General features: G+C 31.6%; 1 pseudogene; it reads left to right on the forward strand.

Annotated features, from left to right (window-relative positions):
* Positions 1-392: 392 nt before the first annotated feature.
* LOC111737823 lies at positions 393-511 on the forward strand (annotated as a pseudogene).
* Positions 512-5,495: the final 4,984 nt, after the last annotated feature.

Genomic DNA, 5,495 nt, shown 5'->3' on the forward strand with positions numbered 1-5,495 from the left:
TAGTTTTGTATACAAATGGTATGCTGCAAACTAAAAAAAATAATAAATACAAACTACATTGATGTAAATAATAATAAGAAAGACAACTCTTCCTCAATTTTGTCTTTTCTCATTCTTCCTGAGTACATGTGCACGCATACACACGCACACATCTGTTTCATATCTAGACTAACTCCCTCTTCAGTCTTTCCCCTTTTATCACCCTTTATTTGCTAAGTAAACACATTCTAAACAAATTAACAATAAATCAATCTTTTACTTTAAAAGAAACTTGCTTCTGTGCCTGACACTCGTTTTTTTCCATTTATTTATTAATTATGAAATATAGTACTGAGCACATTTTGGAAAATAATATATCATTTATTTATTTATATTTTAAAAGTCAATGACCAGTCTACAACCATACCGACCTGAACAAGCCCGATCCCGTCTGATCTCAGAAACTAAACAAGGTCAGGCTTGGTTAGTACTTGGACGGGAGACCACCTAGGAAGACCAGGTGCTATAGGTGTTAAAAATAAAAAAATAAGGGATTGTAAGCTGACAAGGTCTTTGCAATCTGTGAGGTCAACCAAAGGTTGCCTCGCCTAAAAAAAAAAAAAAAAAGCGAGTGACCAAATATATAAACTTGAATGGGATATACTGGTGGAGTATAGGAAATTATATTCTGTCTTATAAGAGAACAAATAAGAGGTTTATTTGTTCTCTTGTATAAATAGTCAACATGGAAGGTCCAAACACACCTTTCATAAAACTTTATTATTGGGATTAATTATATAACTAATTTTATATAATTATATAAATGGTATTTTATTTAATTATATAGAAATAACTCAAAATGAATGTAATGTAAAATTTGACTCAAAACACTGTCATTGAACAATATCTTGGACCATACAATTTATTATCCAAACTTTTGATAATAAGTTTGAGAATGGAGGCTTATTCTTAAAATAAATAAAAGAATATAATTTTTGAAAAACTAAAAACTATTTATTGACCAACAAAATTATTTTAATATTTATGGTACCCTAGAATATTTCTTTTCAAAAATTATTTTCCAAATAATATATGCATTTAAAATATAACTTGTACCATATATATTAAATGACAAAATTTATTGATTACTTAAATATTTAAAGTAGGCAAAATATTTTTCTTATGATTAAAAGTTATTTTATATTTTATTGCTATGTTCATTTTAGCAGTGTCATCTAGTACTGAATCACTGATTCAATGATTTTTCTCAAGAATGTATATTTTTCAGTTTCTACTATTACTAAATATTTAATTTGTTATAAAAAGTTGCATTTTATAGTTAACCATTTTAGAATGCTTGATATTTTCAATTGCCTTCTCTGTGGACAATAATATTTTGACTTAAGGAAATATTCTTCAGCAAATGCTAAGATGCTTGTTATTCTCACCCCCAAATTCTACAAAATGTAGGACAGAGTATACTTATTCCAATTTATTTTCATTTTGGAATATACATGTAAATTACACACAGACTCATGACTATACATACACAGAGACATATAATTATAAACTTTGTCAACTACAGCTACTATTTAAATTGATAGAATATGGTAGCGTCCAGTTATGACATTATTTTCCTATACTTTTATGGAGCTAGGTTTGGCTTAGTGACTTTGTCCCAACAGATAAAATATAAGCAGAAGGGTTTTTTTTCATTATTATTTTTTGTGTGTGTGATTTCCAACAAGATTTCTTATAGAGAACATATAGTTCCTCATCTTTACACTTTTTGCTGTCTGTCAGTTCAAAAGCCATATTTAACCATGAGGTGGCTTCCAGGATAGCAGCGCATGATATTAAAAAGAAATGTCCCTTTAGATATCATTGGACTGCTGTGCCAACCCTTGATTGTTTATCACCTATGAGCGAAAAATGAAATTTTATTTTGTTTATTTTGGAGTTTTCTAACACATGCAGTCAAACCTAATCTTTATTTACATACTACCATTTACTCACAAAACAAACAAGCTAACAAACGAATACTTTAAACCTCTTTTTCAAATAAAAATAAATCAAAATTAAATTAAGCAAAACACATATACACTGGAATAAAATGATGCAAGTGGGAAGGGAAATGAATCCTTGGTATCAAATTTGCAGAGATAAAAATTGTATAAAATTGGCAGGAGCAGCAGCAGTAACAGGAAAATACACCACTATTTGTACCAGGTTGGCCAATAATAGCCAGATCTTATTCAGGATGTGGACAGGTATGGAAAGGTTAAGTACAACCCTAGCTGCCAGATTACCAGGTTCAGTTCTTACTCCTCGATATCATAGTCCACTATTGAGTTGGCCTTTGTACTAACAATAAGATTGGGATAAGACCAGAATTCTTGTGTATCTTCTTGTAGGACTGAGTAGAAAAATAATCTCTTTTTGGTTTGGTAACTCTAATGAAGTCTTATCCTGCAAATACTTGAGACAATTGATGACAGCCAACTCTTCTTATCTCAAATGCTTCTCTCAATGAATTGAGGAGGAAAAAGAGGAAAGGAATGGAGTAAGGGAACAGTAGTAGGAGGAGGAGATAGTAGATAATAAGAAAATACACAGTTTTAGCTGTGGGAAGTCTAATGAAACACAATTAACTCTATTATGTCAGAATCACTGGTTTGATTTCACCTTCTTGCAGAATATAACTATATGAATATTATGCAGAATGAAATGTGTGATGAGCAAGTAGAAATATTACAATTGATTTTAATAAAAAGAGCTTATTTTGAGCTGAAGCTTTGTTATATACTAGCTGTCTAGCCTTTTGTATATAATCTCAGTTTTTTCAACTATAAAATGTGCATAATAAATGATAAATGAGCCAACAATGACATGATTTATTTCCTTCTCTTTTTTTGGGGTGGGGGGAAGCAAAAATTACACTGTGATAAACCTGAATAGAGACATAACAATTCAAAACACATAAATTAATTGAATCCAATTACATATTGACATATATAACTCTCTCTCGGACTGAATGTACAAAGAGACTGTCACAAAGAATCTCATAAGATTGTTGAGAAATAATACAAAATATGTATATAAATTAAATAAGAAAATTTACTTAAATGACCATTGTATTTTTCTTATTACTCTTCATCAGTCATTCTTGCTATATCGCAGGCAATTTTGTTCACTAAAAGTGTAGTTCTGCTTTATAGTAAATCATTATAATATATTCTTGAAGGTTTTAGTGGGCCACTAAGGGAATGTTAGTTATATACAAATATTTTTTAATGTTATATAAAAAGTTTTCTGAATTGTCAATATATGTTATTGACAAATTGGCTTCTTTCTATTTCTTTTTGGAAAAATATAAATATGTTTAATAATCAAGGATAGTCAAGTATGAAAATGAAATTGGCACAAAATACCTGTATCTTTAAAAGATGCTTTTCTGTTGTTAAACAAAAAACTTCATGGCCGAAAGCTTTTCTCAAAGAAGGATTTTATTGAGCCATATGCTAGCTATAAAAAGAATCAGGTCCTGGAGCATGCAGCCTGAACTACCAGCAGCAAGGCTAGATGGAAAAAGCGAACATGTCCCCATCCTGGGATTGATGGGGCCCTTTTATTACGACCAGTTTAGAGAAAAGATGTAAGTTGTTTTGAAAGAATTTACATTGGCTGTGGATGGAGGCGGGGCAGTAGAAAGTGAAGTGGGATTAGTTTGGGGATAGGTGCATAGTCCTTAAGGAGGAAGTGTGTGTTGCTTTCAGGTTTGTTATGGGCAACGGTACAGAAAGTTCATGCATAAGCAGAGTGCAGGGGAGTCTGGTTTTCAGCCATTTTCTCTAGCTAAGAGCTGAAACAGCCACCTGGAAGTTAATTCAAGGTTTCAACATACATTCAGAAATGTGAATAGTCTTGTTCGGTTTTGTCTTTGGCTCTATTAACTGTTTAACTCTTTGTCTCTCCTTTCCACCCTCTGGCCTGCTGTAATTCCATTTAGGAAATCTCAAAATCTTTCTCTTGTCACTATTATGGGAGAATGTTATGCTTTTCTCTGTGTGTGTCGAGTGTGTGTGTGTGTGTGTGTGTGTGTGTGTGTGTGTGTGTGTGTTTTAAATCATGATCAAAACATAAATGGCTGAAAGTTTTACTATCACATAAAAAGCATGCAACAGCTAAACAATCCCAAATCATGTGTTCAATGCTAGTGCTTCACTTTGAGTTTGTAAGAACATTCCTCTAGAGAAAGATGTAGATTCCTCTGGGACCTGTTAAGTGAGACTTCAGAATGTGATCAATATAAAAATCGCCTCATGTGCTGAATCATTTAAAAATATTTTTATGAATTCCCCCTTTTTTATTGATGTTTCTATACAGCCATAACTAAGTGGAATGCAGGGATTAAAAAAGAAGACTATTACAGAAGCTCTCTGTACTCTTTGCACATACCAGATGGTTAAAAAGACAAATACAAGTGTCGATGAGGATATAAAACAAAGTCAACTCTCATTTCCATGTAGACAGTAAATTGTACATTCCCTTATATAAAATTTAAAAATGAAATGATTTTATGCAATTAAAAGACAATAACAGTGGTTCCTTTGGGGAGAAGAGATAGGGTAGCTTTTTGGAGGAGATGTAAAGCGTTCTTCTCGGCAGTTGTTTTTCCATTTTCGACCTTGCTGGTAGTTATATGAATGTACTCACTTTGTGGTGATTTATTGAGATGTATATGTATAATTTTTTTACTTCCTTAAATATATAATATCCCTTGAAAGAATAGTATATTAAAGTGCTTTTCTGAATGTCACTATGTCATTTTTGTCAAATATTTATATGATTTTTTAAACTTTTAATTTTGAAATAATTTTAGATTTATGGAAATTACATGTAATTACAGGGTCATATGGAAAGTTCCCATATACCATTCTCCCAGCATTCCTAACATTATATATGATCTTTAATAATATGTGATCATTAGAACCGTAAAATCTGTACAATCACATTAATTAAACTACCACTCTTATTTAAATTTTACTAGGTTTTTCTAGTAATGTATTTTTTTCATTTCCAAGATTTATGTTAGAATCCTACATTGCATTTAATTGCCATGTTACCTTTGTCTCCTCTAATCTGCGACAGACTCAGTTTTTTATTATTTCATCACTGTCACAGTTTTGAATAGTACTGGTCAGGTACTGTGTAGAACATGGGTTTGTCTGATTTTTCATGATTAAATTGCATACATAGAGGTGTTAATGCTCTTCTCAGTGCGTCCCATCAGGGGGCACATAACGTCTACACATCTTACTATTGCTGATAGTAATCTTGATTATTTGGTGAAAGTAGCACTACTGGCTTTCTGTACTGTAATGTTGTCATTAAGTTGCAAAACAATTTAATTTCGGAAATAGGTGATTTTCGTGTTAAGGGCATAGAATAAAATGCTTGGGTTAATGTGATAAAATGCTTGGTTTAATATGTGCTGGGGTTACTGTAATGACAGC

Source organism: Pteropus vampyrus, unplaced genomic scaffold (genome assembly GCF_000151845.1).
Source record: "Pteropus vampyrus isolate Shadow unplaced genomic scaffold, Pvam_2.0 Scaffold31, whole genome shotgun sequence".
In the NCBI taxonomy this organism is placed as follows: Eukaryota; Metazoa; Chordata; class Mammalia; order Chiroptera; family Pteropodidae; genus Pteropus; species Pteropus vampyrus.